The sequence below is a fragment of the Monodon monoceros genome, unplaced genomic scaffold, assembly GCF_005190385.1.
Source record: "Monodon monoceros isolate NGI ecotype Baffin Bay Population unplaced genomic scaffold, NGI_Narwhal_1 Super_Scaffold_12, whole genome shotgun sequence".
Classification (NCBI taxonomy): Eukaryota; Metazoa; Chordata; class Mammalia; order Artiodactyla; family Monodontidae; genus Monodon; species Monodon monoceros.
In genome coordinates this window covers 68864200-68886285 of record NW_021703768.1, presented here as the reverse complement: position 1 = coordinate 68886285, position 22086 = coordinate 68864200, and the positions used below count along the sequence as shown (strand labels likewise).

The window sequence follows — 22086 nt, the reverse complement described above, 5'->3', positions numbered from 1 at the left end:
TGCTAAATATTCATATTCATTGAAGTCTGTCTTAAAATAATAAAATCAAAGTAATTCCAGAGTAATTCATTAATAAAATGGAAAATATAGCAACATCTTTGCTCTTTATCATTCAAGAAGCTGATATCTTTACATTTTCTCCTTCCTCTGTCTACTCTCTCAGTATCTCCAACAGCTCCCTCCTCCCTATGTAAAGACGTGAGTAAATAGCTGAACTGCGATTCTTAATCTAAACTTCATCTAAGTATCTTTGTTCTGCAGGTTTAAATCAAATAATTAATGTTACCTGAGGGTATTTAACTTAGCTGAATGATGCCATATTAAACACTTTAAGAACTCCATAACAGAATTTTATCACATTAAAAGTAATTGAAAGTGATTAAGATACCTGTAATGAATGGCATATTATAGCAGCAATATGTGAAACTTTCAAGGATAGTGGGAACAAATAAGTGAAAAATATTTTGCAATGTACTAGGGCATTAAAAATGACAACTCAAAAATCTAATAAGCGTTATAAAAAACAAAATATTTGTTTGATATCGACTGGATTTTATGGAATGTTGATAAAACATAATCTGGCAATACTAAATAACTAGTAGAATTCTTTGCATCATGGTGCTTTAGTAGCCTGCCAAAAAGTAATGGGATTTAAATTGCATTATTGAAATTGAGAAGGCTCTGATACCCTGCCTAGATTGATTTAGTTTTTTTTTTTTTTTGATGCTGTGTAAGTGCAAAGCAAAATTTTGAAGGAGAAAAAAGTACATAGTAGTTAGCAGAGACTGATGTCTCAAATTACAAGTGAAAATTAACTTACACATTAACAATATTATCATTCTCTCAAATTACCTTTTCTGAGAAGCTTCAGGTTTATCGTGTGGTTTTGATGTTTGTTGTGTTTTAAATGGCATAAAAGAATAAAATGGTGTTCAGGGCTTCCCTGGTGGTGCAGTGGTTGAGAGTCCGCCTGCCGATGCAGGGGACACGGGTTCGTGCCCCGGAACAGGAAGATCCCACATGCCGTGGAGCGGCTGGGCCCGTGGGCCGCGGCCGGAGAGCCGGCGCGTCCGGAGCCTGTGCCCCGCAGCGGGAGAGGCCCGCGTACTGCAAAAAAAAAAAAAAAAAGGGAGACAATATAAAGATTATGTATGTCTCTAAGGTTTGGAGAAGCAGTTTCTGTGTATGTTCAGAGTCAAGTTTTTCTATCACCTGGTTTTTAGTTAGGCTATATGAATGCCTATTTAGTCAAGATATCTATGATTCCAGAAGATTGTTCAGTTTTAATGAAACATAAGGTTAATTCTGCTGTTAACATATAGAATATCATGCACTTATATGTTAAGTTGCTTGATTTTAATAACTTGTCAAGCACATATATTTTGGGCATGTTTCCAAAATTTTATTTTATACTTTTTTTTCTCTATCAGAAATCTCACTCAATCCCTTTATATGATTCCAAAATCTGTATCTTCACACAAAACATTTTCTCTGGGTCCTGACCTACATTTCTATCTGTGTATTTTAATATTTTCACCAAGAAATACAATTAACACCTTGCAACAGTTGTGATTCTTTGTCTTTAAGCAACAGAAACTGAATCTGATAAAAGTAGCAAAAATAAAAGAAAAAAAAAGAATATTACTTCAAAGAATTGGAGCAAAATCCGAAGAAGCAGACTTTTGAAAGCACAGGAATCAAAGTAGTTTTAGAAAGTTGGTAGCAGGAATTAATGGGTAATATCTTTAGTGTTTGAGTATTAGAGTGGATTAGCCTTCCTATTTTTTCTTCTGGACTTTCCAACATGAGAGACGAATTCCCCAAAGAGAGAATTCCATTATAATCCTGGATCACAGACACACCCTTTGACTTAACAGGGGAGGGTAGGGCAAGGAGATACATAATTTCACCAAAATCAATGAAATGTGCTATCCAAAAATAATTGGCTAGCCAAAAATGTTGGCTAGTTATAAAAACACAAAAAACAAAAACATTTTCCATCACGTAGTCTATATCAACATTTCAAAATCAAATCAGATTCTCTTATATCTTTGATATTGCACCTATGTCTGTATCCCTTAGCTTCCTTCATTCACCCGTACATGAAATTTTAACTTCAGAGTCAAGCTCACTAGTATATTTTCTTTCTAATTACTTCAATATTCTCAGTGAAGTATGACTGGGTGGGCTCAGTTCCTATCATTCATCTCCTTGTCTATCTTTAATGCCAATAAAACGTTGTATGTTATTATAATCTTGAAATACAACAGTGTAGGTCCTCCAAATTTCATCTTGTATTTAAAATATATTTTGACGATATCAGGTAATTTCTCTTCTATATGAATTTTAGGATAAATTTTTAAACTTCTACTAAAAATACTTTCTGAATTTTGATTTAAGTTGCTTTGAATCTATACATTATTTTGTAAAGAATTGACATCTTCAATATTGGATCATTTATCTATAATCATGGTAAATCTCTTTATTTAGAGCTTTAATTTTTCTCAACTATGTAGTTTTTAGTATTATGTGATGCACATCTTTTATGAGATTTACTGACAAATATCTCATTTAATTCTTTGTTAATGGTTTTTCAGTTTTAATTTTAATATCTGATTGTTAGTATATAAAAACACAGTTGATCTCTTTTCCTGAAAATTAGTTAAACTCACTTATAAATCCTGGAATTTTCTTTATGTACATTGTAGGATTTTCACATATATGATCATATCATCTTCAAATAAAAGAATTTTTACTTTTTTTTAAAATCTGGAAGCTACTATTCTTTATCTTGCCTTATATTCATTAGACTCTCTAGTATGATGCTATATAGAAGTAATGAGTGCAGAAATAGGCATGTTGATCCTGATATTAAAGAAAAAACAGACTTTGATTCTTACACTTTAGAATGATATTCTTTGTACTTTTTTGGTAGATGCTGTTAATCAGGTTAAGAAAAAACTCTTACATTTAATCTGATGTGGATGTTCAATGTAGTAAAATTTGTTTTTTCTGTGTCTGTTGATTATTCAAAATTTATTTGTTATAGTAAAACAACTTTGCATTCTTGGGGGAAAAAAGCCACTTGGTCATGATATTTTATATTTTTATGTATCATTGGTTAGCATACTTTTTAAAATGCATCTATGGACCTGAAGCATTTAAATTTATAGTTTTCTTTTTTGGTAATGTCCTTTTACTTTACTATTGGTATCAAGCCAATGCCAGCCTCATAGAATTTATCAGGAAGTATATCTAGTCCTCAATTTTCTGGAATAAAATTTGGCCTGGAGTTTTCTTTGTGGAATAGTTTGTAAATAAAAAATTGTTTGTTTTATAGATATAGGAACACTCAGGTTATTTCTTCTTAAGTGAGTTTTTGTAGTCTATGTTTTTCAAAGAAATTGTCAACTTCATCTAGTGTCTAGTTTATTGACTTGATTATTCATAATATCCCCTTATTTTCCTTTTGATATCTAGAAAATCTGTGATGTTGTAACCTCCCTCATTTCTACTATTGCTAATTTGACTATTCTCTTTTTTTCTTGATCAGTCTGGCTAAAGTTTTTATTAATCTTTCTGATTTGCTTAAAGAATCTGCTTTTGGTTTTATTCTCTTTCTCTATTCTTTGTCTGCTTTCTATTTCATTGATTTCTACTCCGATCTTTATCATTTCCTTTCTTTTGCTTACTTCTGGTTTAATTTGCCCATCATTTCCTAGATACTTAATGTGAAATCTGGGATGTTTGATTTGAGAACTTTCTTTTTTTCAAATATAGGAAGATAGTGTTATATCTCCCTAGATACATGCATCCCAATGTTCATTGCAGCACTATTTACAATAACCAGGACATGGAAGCAACCTAAATGTCCAACGACAGAGGAATGGATAAAGAAGATGTGGTACATATATACAATGGAGTATTACTCAGCCATAAAAAGGAATGGAATAATGTCATTTGCAGCAACATGGATGGACCTAGAGATTGTCATACTGAGTGAAGTAAGTCAGACAGAGAAAGACAAATATCATATGATATCGCTTATATGTGGAATTTTAAAATAGGGTATAAATGAACTTACCCACAAAACAGAAATAGAGTTAAGAATGTAGAAAACAAACTTATGGTTACCAGGGGGTCAGGGGGAGGGATAAGTTGGGAGATTTGGGATTGACATATACACACTACTATATATAAAATAGATAACTAATAAGGACCTACTGTATAGCACAGGGAACTCTACTCAATACTCTGTAAGGACCTGTATGGGAAAAGAATCTAAAAGAGTGGATATAAGTATATGTATAATTGATTCACTTTGTTCTATACCCGAAACTAACACAACATCATAAATCAACTATACTAATAAAAATTTTTTAAAAAGTAGTGCTTTAGCTGGATCTCCCAAATTTTAATATGTTGAGATTTCATTTTTGTTCAGTTCAAAATACTTTCTAATTTAATTTTTGATTTCTTTTTAGATACGATGGTTATTTAAGTGTTTGATATATTGTTTCCAAACATTTTGAAATTCCCAGATATATTTCTATTACTGATTTAAAGTTTAATTTTATTATGATCACAGAACATGTTTTATATGAAATTATTTTAGATTCATTGAAACTTGTTTTAAAGCCCAGAATATAAACTGTCTTGGTGTGTGTGCTATGGTCACCTGTAAAAAATGTGTACTCTGCTATTACTGGGTAGATTCTTATTTAAATGTCAATTGGGTTAATTTTGTTAGTAGTTTTGTTCAACATTATGCATATTCACTGATTTTCTTTACTTGTTTGATTAACTGTGGAATAAGGGACATTGAAATCTCTAACTGTAATTGTGGATTTGTCTATTTCTCCTTCAAGTTTTATCTTTATTTCCTTCACATATTTAGAACATGTGTTACTAGATGCATAAATATTTGGGATGCTAAAAAACGATGACTGCTATGATATATTAATACATTTATTTCTTTATTAAAAATATCCTTTTAAAATTTTCTAATAATATTCTTTTCTTTGAAATCTACTGACATTAATGTAGCCACTCTATCTTTGGAACAGTGTTATAATGGTATATCATTTTATATCCCTTTATTTGAACTAGTTGTGTTTTTATATTTAAGTGGATTTCTATTAGAGAGCATATAAAAATTTATTGCTTTGTTTCTAACCCAACTATCCCTACTTTTACTGTGGCCTTATATCATTTATATTTAATTATTGATATGGTTGAAATTAAACAATTTTTATTTTTTAAACTAAAAAAAATTTTTTTAATTGCCATTGGAGTCTTTTTTTTAAGGGGATAAAATGCTTATTTTATTTTAACATCTTTATTGGAGTATAATTGCTTTACAATGGTGTGTTAGTTTCTGCTGTATAACAAAGTGAATCAGCTATACAGATACATATATCCCCATATCTCCTCCCTCTTGCGTTTTCCTCCCACCCTCCATATTCCACCCTTCTAGGTGGTCACAAAGCACTGAGCTGATCTCCCTGTGCTATATGGCTGTTTCCCATTAGCTATTTTACAGTTGGTAGTAAATAAGTATGTTTGTTTTCCTTTTGTTTAATCTTTGGATTTCTGAATGTTTATTAATTTAATATTTTTATAATTCAATTTTTCTCCTTTGTTGACTTACTAACTATAAATCTTAGTTTTGTGTATATGTCTAACTGGTTCACTTAAGAATTTTCACTATGCATCTTTAGCTTGCCACACTGTACCTTTAATGATGTTTTTTGCTCAGTATTTCTTTAGGTAAGATATCTTCTTTTTCAGTTTCTTTTTATCTTAAAATATTTTAAGATTTTTTTGTCCTTAAGTAATTGTGTCATATAAAAATTGGAGAAACTTTTATTTTTTTGAAAGTTGTATTCTCTGCCATATAGATTCTTCACCTGTCTTTGTAACATGATTGCTATGCCCTCTTGTATCTATGCTGAAGTAGTCATACGTTTTTATGTTGTTTACTTACATATTGTCCATTTCTGCCTACTGAAGCCCACTGTGATAGATTGAACTATCACCCACTCTTCCCTTTCCAAAGATATCCATATCTGATCCTCTGAAACCTGCAAATATTATTCACATGGCAAAAAATTTGTTCAAAATGTGATTCAGTTAAGAATCTTGACATGGGAAGATTATCCTAGATTATCTGGCTGAATCCAATGTCATCACAAAGATCCTTATAAAAATGATGCAGAAGGGTCAGAGAAGGCAGAGAAGGTAATGTGACAATGGATGCAGAGGGCGGCAGGAGATGTGATAATAGGAACAGAAGTTAGAGTGATGTTGCCAGGAGACAAGTAATGCAGGAAGTACCTAGAATATGGAAAAGGCAAGGAATGGACTCTCCTCTAGAGAGAGACTCCAGAAAGAACACAACATTTGATTTTAGTTTCCTAAGAGAAATTTAGGACTTCTAACCTCCAAAACTATAAGATAGCAAATTTGTGTTGTATTAAGCCACTAAGTTTGTGGTAATTTGTTACAGTAGCAATAGGAAACTGGTACTTCCCCCAAGGAATAAGTCCTCACCAATTTTAATTAAGAGTATAATGTGTAATGTGTATTTGAATATACATACTTATATATTTGACTTGTGAAAAAACGGGAAGTAGAAACTGAGCCAAAACCATGCACAGTAGAGCTTAGTGTAATTGGACTTCTCTCTTCCTTCTGTAGTTGGTTTACATGACTGGTATACTTTTCATTCCACATAGGCATGATCAAATCTTACTCTTCTGAGAAAAGTGCTTTTGTACTTCGTACAACTATCTAGTAAATCATGGAGAATTTACTTACAGCAGTTACTTGTCCTCACCCTACTCCCTCATCATCTTACTTCCACGGAAAATCATATTTCATCTTCCTTTTTCCCTTCAATGATCATCAATTCTTATTTCTGGTTGGAATAAATTGGATTTGGGTTATGTGAACCATCTTAGTTTTTCTCCACAGGCTTTCTCTCAACGACAAGAAAATGGTGTGTGTAGCATTGTGTGTGTGTGTCTATATGATTTTGTGGGGGGAAGTGGAGACATGAGATGAAAGGTAACAGCAATCTTTGTCCCATGGCATTTGCCTTATCATTTGTTTACATGTTATTGGCAATGAAAATATATACATATATAATTTACAATGTAAATTCCTACTTGTTTTGTTTACCTTAGGTTTTATTAAATTTGTTGATTTGTTTTACTAGATAAAATATATTCACATTTTTTTCATTCCCATCATTAATTTATAGCCATTTTTAGTTCTTTGATGTGTATAAATGGATAGGGGGCATTAATAATGCAAATTTTAATATAATTTTTCAAATAAAAACATTATAAAGCAAAGAATGTGCATAAGAAAGGATAAGTGACCTGGAAGATAAAATAGTGGAAATAATTACTGCAGAGCAGAGTAAAGAAAAAAGAATGAAAAGAATTGAGGGCAGTCACAGAGACCTCTTGGGACAAAATTAAATCCACCAACATTCAAATTATAGGGGTTCCAGAAGAAGAAGAGAAAAAGAAAGGGACTGAGAAAATAGTTGAAGAGATTATAGTTGAAAACCTCCTTAATATGGGAAAGGAAATAGTTAATCAAGTAAAGGAAGCACAGAGAGACCCATACAGGATAAATCCAAGGAGAAACATGCCAAGACACATATTAATCAAACTATCAAAAATTAAATACAAAAAAAATATTAAAAGCAACAAAGGAAAAAGAACAAATAACACACAATGGTATCCCCATAAGATTAACAGCTGACCTTTCAGCAGAAACTCTGCAAGCCAGACAAGAGTGGCAGGAAATATTTAAAGTGATGAAGGAGAAAAACCAACAAAGAAGATTATTCTACCCAGCAAGGATCTCATTCAGATTCAATGGAGAAATCAAAAGTTTTACAGACAAGCAAAAGCTAAGAGAATTCAGCACCACCAAACCAGCTCTAAAACAAATGCTAAAGGAACTTCCTTAAGTGGGAAACACAAGAGAAGAAAAGGGCCTACAATAACAAACCCAAAACAACTAAGAAAATGGTCACAGTAACATACATATCGATAATTACCTTAAACGTGAATGCTCCAACCAAAAGACACAGGCTTGCTGAATAGATACAAAAACAAGACCCATCTATATGCTGTCTACAAGAGACCCACTGCAGACCTAGGGACACATGCAGACTGAAAGTGAGGGGATGGAAAAAGATATTCCATGCAAATGGAAATCAAAAGAAAGCTTCAGTAGCAATTCTCATATCAGACAAAATAGACTTTAAAATAAAGACTATTACAAGAGACAAAGAAGGACACAACATTATGATCAAGGGATCGATCCAAGAGGAAGATATAACAATTGTAAATATTTATGCAGCCAACATAGGAGCACCTCAATACAGAAGGCAAATACTATCAGCCATAAAAGGGGAAATCAACAGTAACACAATCACTGTAGGGGACTTTAACACCCCACTTTCACCAATGGACAGATCATCCAAAATGAAAATAAATAAGGAACCAAAAGCTTTAAATGATACATTAAACAAGATGGACTTAATTGATATTTATAGGACACTCCATCAAAAACAACAGAATGCATATTCTTCTCAAGTGCTCATGGAACATTCTGCAGGATAGATCATATCTTCAGTCACAAATCAAGCCTTGCTAAATTTAAGAAAATTGAAATCATATAAAGTACCTTTTGCGACCACACGCTATGAGACTAGATATCAATTACAGAAAAAAATCTGTAAAAAATACAAACACATGGAAGCTAAACAACAAACTACTTAATAACCAAGAGATCATTGAAGAAATCAGAGGAAATCAAAAAATACCTAGAAGCAAATGACAATGAAAACATGATGACACAAACCTATGGGATGCAGAAAAGCAGTTCTAAGAGGGAAGTGTATAGCAATACAATCCTAACTCAAGAAACAAGAAACATCTCAAATAAACAACCTAATCTTACACCTAAAGCAATTAGAGAAAGAAGAACAAAAAACCCCCAAAGTTAGCAAAAGGAAAGAAATCATAAAGATCAGATCAGAAATAAATGAAAAAGAAATGAAGGAAACAATAGCAAAGATCAATAAAACTAAAGCTGGCTCTTAGAGAAGATAAACAAAATTGATAAACCATTAGCCAGACTCATCAAGAAAAAAAGGGAGAAGACTCAAATCAATAGAATTAGAAATGAAAACGGAGAAGTAACAACTGACACTGCAGAAATACAGAGGATCATGAGAGAGTACTAAAAGCAACTATATGCCAATAAAATGGACAACTTGGAAGAAATGGACAAATTCTTAGAAATGCACAACCTTCCAAGACTGAACCAGGAAGAAATAGAAAATATGAACAGACCAATACAAGCACTGATATTGAAACTGTGATTAAAAATCTTCCAACAAACAAAAGCCCAGGACCAGATGGCTTCACAGGCAAATTGTATCAAACATTTAGAGAAGAGCTAAAACCTAACCTATCAAACTCTTCCAAAATATAGCAGAGGGAGGAACACTCCCAAACTCATTCTACGAGGCCACCATCACCCTGATACCAAAATCAGACAAAGATGAGGTCAATATCACTGATGAAAATAGATGCAATAATCCTCAACACAATACTAGCAAGCACAATCCAACAGCACATTAAAAGGATCATACACCATGATCAAGTGGGGTTTGTCCCAGGAATGGAAGGATTCTTCAATATACAAAAATCAATCAAGGTGATACACCATTTTAACAACTGAAGGAGAAAAACCGTATGACCATCTCAATAGATGTAGAGAAAGCTTTTGACAAAATTCAACACGCATTTATGATAAAAACCCTGCAGAAAGTAGGCATAGAGGGAAATTTCCTCAACATAATAAAGGCCATATATGAGAAACCCACAGCCGACATCATCCTCAATGGTGAAAAACTGAAAGCATTTCCACTATGATCAGGAGCAAGACAAGGTTGCCCACTCTCACCACTCTTATTCAACATAGTTTTGGAAGTTTTAGCCACAGCAATCAGAGAAGAAAAATAAATAAAAGGAATCCAAATTGTAAAAGAAGAAGTAAAGCTGTCACTGTTTGCAGATGACATGATACTATACATAGAGAATCCTAAAGATGTGGCCAGAAAACTACTACAGTTAATCAATGAATTTGGTAAAGTAGCAGGATGTGAAATTAATGCACAGAAATCTCTTGCATTTCTATACACTAATGATGAAAACTCTGAAAGTGAAATTAAGGAAAAACTCCCAGTTACCATTGCAACAAAAAAAATAAAATACCTAGGACTAAACCTACCTAAGGAGATAAAATATCTGTATGCAGAAACTGATAAGACACTGATAGGGATAACCTGGTGGCTCAGTGGTTGAGAGTCCACCTGCCAATGCAGGAGACACGGGTTCGTGCCCTGGTCTGGGAAGATCCCACATGCCGTGGAGTGGCTAGGGCCATGAGCCATGGCCGCTGAGCCTGCACTCTGCAATGGGAGAGGCCACAACAGTAAGAGGTCCATGCTCCAAAAAAATAAAAATAAAAAAAATAAAACACTGATGAAAGAAATTAAAGATGATACAAATATATGGAGAGATATACCATGTTCTTGGATTGGAAGAATCAACATTATGAAAATGACTCTACTACCCAAAGCAATCTACAGATTCAATGCAATCCCTATCAAACTACCACTGGCATTTTTCACAGAGCTAGAACAAAAAATTTCACAATTTGTATGGAAACACAAAAGACAGCGAATAGCCAAAGCAGCCTTGAGAAAGAAAAATGGAGCTGGAGGAATCACACTCCCTGACTTCAGAATATACTACAAAGCTACAGTAATCAAGACAGTATGGTACTGGAACAAAAACAGAAATATAGATCAATGGAACAGGATAGAAAGCCCAGAGATAAACCCACCCACATATGGTCACCTTATCTTTGATAAAGGAGGCAAGAATATGTAGTGGAGAAAAGATAGCCTCTTCAATAAGTGGCGCTGGGAAAACTGGACAGGTACATATAAAAGTATGAAATTAGAACACTCCCTAACACCATACACAAAAATAAACTCAAAACATATTAAAGACCTAAATGTAAGGCCAGACACTATCAAAGTCTTAGAGGAAAACATAGGCAGAACACTCTATGACATAAATCACAGCAAGATCCTTTTTGACCCACCTCCTAGAGAAATGGAAATAAAAACAAAAATAAACAAAAATGAATCTAATGAAACTTAAAAGCTTTTGCACAACAAAGGAAACCATAAACAAGGCAAAAAGACAACCCTCAAAATGGGAGAAAATACTTGCAAATGAAGCAACTGAGAAAGGATTCATCTCCAAAATTTATAAGCAGCTCATGCAGCTCAATATCAAGAAAACAAACAACCCAATCCAAAAATGGGTAGAAGACCTAAACAGACATTTCTCCAAAGAAGATATACAGATTGCCAACAAACACATGAAAGAATGCTCAACATCATTAATCATTAGAGAAATGCAAATCAAAACTACAATGAGATATCATCTCACACCGGTCAGAATGGCCATCACCAAAAAATCTACAAACAATAAATGCTGCAGACGGTGTGGAGAAAAGGGAACCCTCTTGCACTGTTGGTGGGAATGTAAATTGATACAGCCACTATGGAGAACAGTATGGAGGTTCCTTAAAAAACTACAAATAGAACTACCATGTGACCCAGAAATCCCACTACGGGCATATACCCTGAGAAAACCATAATTCAAAAAGAGTCATGTACCAAAATGTTCATTGCAGCTCTATTTACAGTAGCCAGGACATGGAAGCAACCTGAGTGTCCATCATTGGATGAATGGATAAAGAAGATGTGGCACATATATACAATGGAATATTAGTCATAAAAAGAAACGAAGTTGAGTTATTTGTAGTGAGGTGGATGGACCTAGAGTCTGTCATACAGAGTGAAGTAAGTCAGAAAGAGAAAATCAAATACTGTATGCTAACCCAATATATGGAATCTAAAAAAAAAAGAAAAAAAAATGGTCCTGAAGAACCTAGGGGCAAGACGGGAATAGAGACACAGACCTACTAGAGAATGGACTTGAGAATATGGAGGGGGGGAGGGGTAAGCTGTGACAAAGCAAGAGAGTGGCATGGACATATATACACTACCAAACGTAAAACAGATAGCTAGTGGGAAGCAGCTGCATAGCACAGGGAGATCAGCTCGTGCTTTGTGACCACCTAGATGGGTGGTGTAGGGAGGGTGGGAGGGAGGGCGAGGCAAGAGGAAAGAGATATGGGAACATATGTATATGTATAACTGATTCACTTTGTTATAAAGCAGAAACTAACACACCATTGTAAAGCAATTATACTCCAATAAAGATGTTAAAAAAATAAAATTTAAAAAAGAAAGAAAAGAATATGACTCACATAACTAAACTGCTGGAATCTAAAGAAAGTGTGCATAGATTCTTCCTTTGTTATTTTACCTGCAAAATTCCAACCCTGGCATGCAGCAGATGAAAGAGGCATTCAATATATAGTATATGAAATTGCCAGTTATTGAAGTCACGTTAAAATATTGAGGTCCATTTTCAGATTTACAACCTACTTGAGTTTCTCTGTAGTTTTTCCTTTTTTTCCTTTTTTTTTGATGTATCCAATGTTGTTATTTTCTCTTTAGCTATACAAACAGAAATCTAAATATACTCAGATTTGTCATTGCTCCAGAGACTAAATGATTAGATGGAACTTATTTCTCCTTCTCATGAATTATTCTTATAAGATCAAGTTGAAATACACAAGTCTTAATTTTATTCCCTGTAGCAAGCAAAGATATCTCCTTTGTCCTTACTCATGGAATTCTGCAACCCTTAACTTACACCAAGAAAAGAAAGAAAAGGTAATTTTATGAAATGTTCTCCAGGTTATTTTCTGTCCTCATGAGGGTATATTATCCATGTGGTATAAACCTCTAAAATTTTATTATGGTACCTCTGAATAGCCCCCCTCCTCCTTCCCCTCAGCCACTCCCCCACTACTCTCACTTTCTTCTCATTGGTTATTGCAACTTGAAGTCTTAGTTTGGTTGCAAACAGATGGAAGTGTAGAAAAGATATGGGGAAAGCATACTCTTCTTGTGTCACAGTTCTGTCTCTTAGGGAGAATGAGAGTTGTTCCATTATCTTGTTGGTCCTGACTTAAGGACTCTAATTCAGACAACAGTAGGGGTTGGTAAGATAGAGCAGCATGTTTACCTCTTCAGTCAGAGTTTCTTCCTTTTTGAAAAGTTGAGGTATTCATAGAATGAAACTCAGATTAATTTTTACTTCAGGTCACTCCATTTTCATTTAATGAAGTGACATGCCTCCCTTAACAGGTTTTAACACCATTTATGTACCATCTCCAAATAAACAGGTCCTATTTGTGGAATCATTAGCATTAGAAGGATCTCTGATCAATCTATGTAACTCTACCATGAACACAAAGATCAACTGCTATTTAACCTAGGTAGGGAGACTCTGCATTCATTTTGACTTTATTTGCTTTAAAACTATATATTTCATAGTACGATATGATGCTATTATGAGTCAAAAAATTTTTTTTCCTACCGCAAATCAATAAAATATGTAGAGTCTACACTTTCTCCAGCCTGCAGTTTGCTTATTTATAAAATGAAAGACTTAAAAAATGCCCTCTAGGGATATTTCCAGGTCTAAAATACTGTAATGTTAATTACAAATCATAGCATTTTCACCATATATGATCTTAAGAAGAAAAAAGTTTCTGATCCATTCTTTAAATGCATTAAGATCAAAATATATATTTTACTAATATACAATATTATATTTGCATTTTTCTGTATTAATTCCACCACATTTAAAGCATGTTTTAAAATTCAATATATGACTTAAAACTAGATCTCTGTATAAATTGGATTATTCTCATGGGCCTCACTGAAAAAATGAATTAAATATTAACATTTTATAACATTACTAATGCACATGTATCATTTAAGGCAGAGTGCCAAAGTAGGTTGTTTTCACTACGAAATACCCCATTAATATATAAACATCAAAATGTAGTTTATAAAATTATTTGTGTACTGAACCCTTAATCCAAGGGGAAAAAAGTCATTTTGTTATCCTATCAGTTCTTTTAATTTAAAACATTTATTTCAACTTCGATGTTTCAGTACATATCTACTGTATTAGTTCCCTATGACTGCTGTAATAAATTAACAAAAACTTGATGGCTTAAAGCAAAAGACATTGGTTCTCTTTATGATTTTGGAGACCAGAGTCAAAAACGAATCTTAAGGGGCTATAACCAAGGTGCTAGGAGGGTTGTTCTCCCTACATAAGATATAGGAGAGAATTCATTCCTTGACTCTTCCAGCTCCTGGCAACTGTAGGCATTCTTATTCAGTCCAAAATCCACCTCTGTGGTCACTTGGCTTTTCTTCTATCTCAAATCTCCCTCTGGCCCCTCTTATAAGGACACTTGTGATTGCATTTAGGGTCCACCTGGATAACTGAGGATAATCTCCACATCTCAAGATCCTTAACATTATACATCTGCAAAGTCTTTTTTTTTTTTTTTTTCCATATCAGCTAACATTTTAGGGATTAGGACTTGGGAAGGTTTTTTTCAGCATACCACATTTACTTTCCTAGAAATTAGAGTTTATTTTCATCAAACTCGACACCGATTTACAATCCACATAAGAATGACTCTGGACCTCCCAGACAATCATCCTCTAGTTACACATGAGCCTGAGCTGTTATAAACTGAGTGTTGACAATTTGGCATATTTTTGGTCACTGTATTATATGGAGTACATACCCTTCAGATAAAGAATTGAGCTCAATTTCCCCTGTGGCTTAAAATATTGCTTTAGATTATAAACTCAATGGGAAGAAATGCAGAATAATAGGGCTTTTCTAGGAGTGATTGCTTCAGTGTGAGGTACAGGATGACATGCCATACATGTATTTTTATTCTGATTTCATGGAAAACGAACCACCCATGCCTCTTTGAAAATAAACAGGTGTCATATACAACAAAGCTGTCCGATTATGAAACACTTACCCACACTTGTAAATTGCTTGGAGGGTAGGGTAAACTTTTGTCAGATCTTGAAACAGGAAGAAAATGTCAGAGCAGACGATAGTAGAATATGGGGGGGAAAAAAAGGAAAGAATTAGAATTACCAGGCTGAAAAATATAAAGAACAAAATTTTAACTTTGAAATTTCCATCCAGTGGTTTATTAAGAAACCATGTGAATCCTTGCTATACTAAGGCTACTGTGAACTTGTAGCAATTCTTAGTTGACAGAAAGGTGGGTCCATACACAGAGTTACATTTTAATAGAACTAGTGCGGCTTGTTCTGAAATATGATAGAGTGAGGGAGAGGAAGAAACAGAGGGAGAGGGAGAGAGAAGAGAGGAAAAACAGGGAAAAGAGAAATTAGAGCAGAGTTTACTTGTCTTAGATTTATTTACATCTAACAAGACCACTTAGAGTAAATGATATTTATAAACACAAGATCCCTAAATATACACAAAAAGGTAAATGTGGGTATTTTCCATAAGGCTTCTTCTCAGAGAGGCCTTTCTTTTCCTGACCACCTTATCAACATTTCTAACCACATTTCTCAACATTTTAAATTCTCATTTTCTTATTTATTTTTAAATTTTTGCAATAATCACTATATAACATTCAAACTATATGACTTAGTTATCTTATTTATTACTGTCTCTCACAATTGAATGCTAGCTCCAAAAAGGCAGTGTCACTACTGAAAATTGTCCACTACATATAGTATTCCACCTGCCAAGAATAGTATACCCTAAGAAGTAGAGATATATAGATTTTTAAATGAATAAATAGCTTGGCTATTTAATTAACACTTCTGCAATGAAGAATTTATTTTCTAATTAATTGTTGAAATGTGTGTTTTGTATAAACCAGCAGTCCCCAAGCTTTTTGGCACCAGGGACCAGCTTTATGGAGGTCAATTTTTCCATGGACCAGGGTGGGGGTGGTGTGGGAGTGTGGTGTTGGTTTGGGGATGATTCAAGCACATTACATTTATTGTGCACTTTATATCTATTATTATTACATTGCAATATATAATGAAATAATTACAAAACTCACCATAATGCAGAATCAGTGGGAGCCCTGAGCTTGTTTTCACTTGCCACTCACTGATAGAGTTTTGATAGTAGTCTGCAAGCAATTGATTTATTATGATCTCTGTTCAGTCAAACTTCCCTGCTAATGATAATCTGTATTTGTAGCTTCTCCCCAGTGCTAGCATCACTGACTCAGCTCCACTTCAGATCATCAGGTATTAAATTCTCATAAGGAACATGCAACCCAGATCCCTTGCATGCGCAGTTCACAGTAGGGTTCATGCTCCTATGAGAATCTAATGCCACTGCTGATCTGACAGGAGATGGAGCTCAGGCAATAATGTGAGTGATGGGGAATGGCTGTAAATACAGGTGAAGCTTCGCTAGCTCGCCCTCTGCTCACCTCCTGCGGTGCAGCTCGGTTCCTAACAGGTCATGGACCGCTACCAGTCTGTAGCATGGGGGTTGGGGACCCCTGGTATAAACTATCTCTCAAACTGGTCTTTAAAATACAATGAACTTCATTAAAAAGCAAGTAAGTATGATTGGATTATATAATATTATTTGACTTTTAACATAGTCAGGAAATTGAAGACTAAATGCATATTAACCACTCAATAAAAAAGCACCTAAGCCTAAGTTTGAACAAAAGGCATCTTCCTATTATATATGTTATATCATAATATTTCTAAGGTAAGAGGAATATTTTCTTATTTTTTTAATTGAAGTTGGTTGATTTACAATGTTGTGCTAGTTTCAGGTAACAAAGTGATTCCATTATACATATATATATATATATATATATATATATATATTCTTTTTCAGATTCTTTTCCCTTATAGGTTATTACAAAATAGTGAGTATAGTCTCTTGTGTTATACAGTAGGTCCTTGTCAGTTACATATTTTATAAATAGTAGTGTGTATATGTTAATCCCAAATTCCTTATTTATCCCTCTTCCACCTTTCCCCCTTGGTAACCATAAGTTTGTTTTCTATGTCTGTGGGTCTATTTCTGTTTTGTATATAAGTTCATTCATACCTTTTTTTTTTCTTTTCTAGATTCCACATATAAGCAGCATCATATGATATTAGTCTTTCTCTGGCTTACTTCACTTAGTATGATAATCTCTAGGTCTATCCATGTTGCTGCAAATGGCATTATTTCATTCTTTTTTTATGGCTGGGTAATATCCCATTGTATATATATATATATATATATATATATATATATATATATATATACCACATCTTCTTTATCCATTCATCTGTCAATGAACATTTAGGTTGCTTCCATGTCTTGGCTATGGTAAATAGTGCTGCAGTGAAATTTGGGCAGCATGTATCTTTTCAAATTATGTATTTTTCTAGATATATGCCCAGGAGTGGGACTGAAAGATCACATGGTAGCTCTATTTTTAGTTCTTTGAGGAACCTCCATACTATTGTCCATAGTGGCTGTACCAATTTACATTCCCACCAATAGTGTAGGAGGGTTCCTTTTTCTCCACACCCTCTCCAGTACTTATTATTTATAGACTTTTTGATGATGGCCATTCATACTGGTATAGTTTTGATTTGCATTTCTATAATAATTAGTGATGTTGAGCCTCTTTTCATGTGCTTTCTTATTTTAAATCCTAGTATCTTGTTCAGTGCATATCATGTAGTAGGTGTTTAATATATATTTGTAAAAAAAAATGAAACATCTTGATAAGATATAATTCACATACCATTCTATTCACCCATCTCATGTATACAATCTAAAGATTTTTAGTATTTGATAGAGTTGTAAATTATCACCACAATCAATTTGTACATTTCATCATTCCCCAAATAAACCCTGTACCCTTTAACATAACCCCACAACCCCTCTAGCCCTAGTAAAACTGATCTACTTTTTGGTCTATAGATTTGTCTATTCTGGACAAGTCATAAATTGAATCATATAATATGTGACTTTTTGTTTCTGGCTTCCTTAATGTAGCATGATGTTCTCAAGGTTTACCTTGCTGTAGCATGTATTATTATTTAATTCCTCTTTATTGCCAAATAATATTCCATTGCGTTCTTCCATTCCTCCGTTGACAGGCATTTGGGATATTTCTACATTTTGGCTATTATTAATAATGTTGCTATAAACACTGGTGTGCAAGTTTATGTGTGAACATGGTTTCAATAATTTTGGGTATAAGCCTAGCAGTAGAATTATTGGATCATGGTAAGTATATGTTTATCCTTTCCATAAACTGCCACAATATTTTCCAAAGTAACTGTGCCATTTTTCAATCCGACTAGTAATGTATGAAAGTCCCAGTTTCTCCATATTCTTGCCACTTAACTGTCCTCTCTCTTTTTCATATAGGTATCCTAATGTGAAATGATATCTCACTGTGGATTTGATTTGCATTTCCCTTTATGGCTGAAGATATTTGAATGTCTTTTCATAGTCTTTCTTTTTCTAAAGGTTACTAATCAACTGATTTTATTTTAATTTTTCCAGTTTCACTGAGGTATAGTTGACATATAACTTTGTATTAGTTTAAGACGTACAACATAATGATCTGATATTTGAATATATGGCAAAATGATAACCACAATAAGTTTGGTTAACATCAATCACCTCACATAGTTACAATTGTTTGTCTTGTGATGAGAACTTAACTATAGTCACAGTGCTATATACCACATCCCAGAACTTATTTATATTATAACTGGAAGTTTGTACCTCTTGACCACCTTTACCCACTTCCCCCATCCCTCCACTCCCCACTTTTGGCAACTACCAATCTGTTCTCTGTTTCCATGAGTTCAGGTTTTTTTAGACTCCACATATAAATGAGATCATATGGTATCTGTCTTTCTTTCTCTGACATTTCACTTAGCATAATGCCCATTTTATGTTCTTATTGGTAATTTACTGATTATTCTGGAGGAATGTCTATTGATCTTTTGCCCATTTATTAATTTGTTAATTGTCCTTTTATTATTGAGTTGTAAGAGTTCTTTTTATATTCTAGATACAACTCCCCTGTCAGATATGTGATTGACAAATAATTATCCTATTCTGTGGGGTGTACTTTAATATCTTGATTGTGTCCTTCAAAGTTATGTGGTGTTTTAATTTTGATGAAATCCAATGTATTTTTTTTTTTTGTTACATGTGCTTTTGGTTTTATATCTAAGAAGCCATTGGCTAATCCAAGGTCAGAAAAATATATGCTTGTTTTCCCCTAAGCATTTTCTAGTTAATTCTTACATTTAGGTCTTTGATCTATTTTGAGTTAAATATTTGTATATGGTGTAAGGCAGGCAGCGGTACAACTCTATTATCTGAATGCAAAAATCCAGTCATTCTGGACAAATTTGTTAAAAAGACCCCTCTTTCTGTATTGAATTGCCTTGGCGCTCTCATTGAAAATCAAATAATGTATGACAGTACCACGATATCTTGATTATGGTGACTTTGTAGTAAATTCTGAAATCAGGAAGTATGAATACTTGAAATTTGTTTTTATCTTTCAAATTGTTTTGGCTATTATGAGTCTCTTGAATTTCCATATGAATTTTAGGATCACATTTTCAATTTCTGCAAAAATTGCCAACTGTGATTTTGATAATATTGCATTGAATCTTAAGATCAAATTGGGGGTTATTGCCATCTGAACAAATTTAAGTTTTCTGATTAATAACAACTGAATGTCTCCCTATTTTCTTGTAGTTTTCAGAATATGATTTTTACATTTCTTCTGTTAATTTATTCCCAAGTATTTATTTTCCTATTTTTATTCTTGTTGATGCTATTATAAATGGAATTGTCTTTTTCAATTTCATATTTTCCATCACAAGTATATAGAAATACAATTAATTTTGTATATTGATCATGTATCTTGCAAACTTACTAAACTCACTTATTAATTCTAAGAGGATTTAGTGGATTCCTAAGATTTTCTAGCTATAAGATTATATTATCTGTAAATAGACAGTTTTACTTCTTCCTTACTAACATGGATGCTTTTTATTTCTTTTTATTTCTTACATAATTGTCCTAACTGGAAGAATCTTCAATACAGTGTTGAATACAAGAGATGAGAATGGACATTTTTCCTTGTTCCTGCTATTAGAGCAAAAGCATTCAACTGGTAACCATTAAGTATGATGTTGGCTCTGGGCTTTCCACAGACACATTTTCACTCTTGATTATGTCATTTGGTGGTATAGTCCAATTTGTCTATTTTTACTTTTGTTGCCTGGGCTTTTGGTGTCATATCTAGGAAATCCTTTCCAAATTCAATATCATGAAGTTTTCCCCCTATTTTCTTCTAAGAGTTTTATAATTTTAAATTATAAAATTTAGGTTTTTGACTTAAATTTTGTATAAAATAAAGGTTAAATTTTATTCATTGTCCTGTAAGCAAGCTGGAGTGAGGACAGCTGGATGGACAACAGTTTTGGTGTGCCATGCCTGAGGTAAAGCTACTACTCTATCAGTGCGGAATTAGTGGAAGAACAAAACCCCTAATCTTTTGATCATACTCTCTAGGAATTTAGGCTTTGAAACTGGATCTGAGGAGCAGAGCACATGTGTATGAAATGCTGGCAACCTGCAATTCTCAGGGTGATAATATAGCTCTCAACTTTAAGCTAGAGAAAGAGGACGTCTTACATGTTTGGTTACACCTTCTTGGATTGGATTTTCTAGCATTCTGAGCTGAGAATGAGAGAGGAGGTGTGAACTGTGTTTCAAATGATACAGACTCTTGCTATTCCTTTATGTTTTAGATTTCCTTCAATAAATGTTTATATATTTGTTGTATACACTTACGGAAATATCTGGAGACCTTAATTTTTTAAAATAATTTTAACAAATTATACTTCTTTCACTGAAGAACAGAGCTCTTCATGCTACCATTCAAATGTATACATACTTGTTAAATTGTTTAAGTAAAAATCCTTATCATTTAAACAGTGTTTCTATAAAGCTAATTATTAATACACTTTCTTTAATAAAATATTAGATTCTTTATTGCTATTTTGTCCTAAAGAAAACATATATTACTGAACTTGCTGTACCTTCTCATTTTGGGGATGTAAACACATTAAATTTAACTTCTGTGGGTTTCAATGCTGAACCACATAGCTAAAGATATGTTGAAAAATTGCATTTATGTTATAAAGATATATAGTACTGCTAATTATCAAAGTTATATTGAAGAGCATTTATAGGGCTGTTTCATACCAGCACCCCTTTAAAAGTAAATTGATAACAATCATTTTACATGAAAATCAATATAAATTATATAAAACAGTAATAAAAATGAATAATCAATATATTAATTTTATAAGTATGTATGGCAACATTTCCACATGTGTCTCATCTACCTCACTTATGGACCTGAAATTAACCATACATACTTGCAGAACCAACATTAGGCAGTTAAGAAAAGTATGGGCTCTGGAATCAGACCTTTGTTTTAAGTCTGGCCTTTTTTTTTAAATTGACTTACAATATTGCATTAATTTCAGGTATATAGTATAGTAATTTTTTTTTTGCAGATTATATTCCATCATAGGTTATTACAAGATATTGGATAACATTCCCTGTGCTATACAGTAAAAATATGGAATGCTTCACAAATTTACATTATCCTTGCTTAGGAGCCATGCTAATCTTATCTGTATTGTTCCAATTTTAGTATATGTGCTGCTGAAGTGAGCACAGTCTGGCTTATTTGATCCGATTAATTTAATTATGTTTAAATCTAGGTTAATTTTGGTTTGAATAACTTAACTTCTCAATGACTCAGTTTTAATATCTACAAAATGCAAGTAATAGCACTAACTCTGTGCTTTTCTGATGATTAAATTACTTAGGTATATATAACACCTAGAATGTGCTTATTTTTAAGTGCTTAATAAATGGAAGTCATTTT

At 33.2% G+C, this 22086-nt stretch overlaps 1 non-coding gene across 1 annotated transcript; it reads right to left on the bottom strand.

The window, feature by feature from the left end:
• Nucleotides 1-21768: 21768 nt before the first annotated feature.
• Nucleotides 21769-21873, bottom strand: LOC114893462. Its single transcript, XR_003792891.1, has one exon. It is a non-coding gene; the product is annotated as a U6 spliceosomal RNA (small nuclear RNA).
• Nucleotides 21874-22086: the final 213 nt, after the last annotated feature.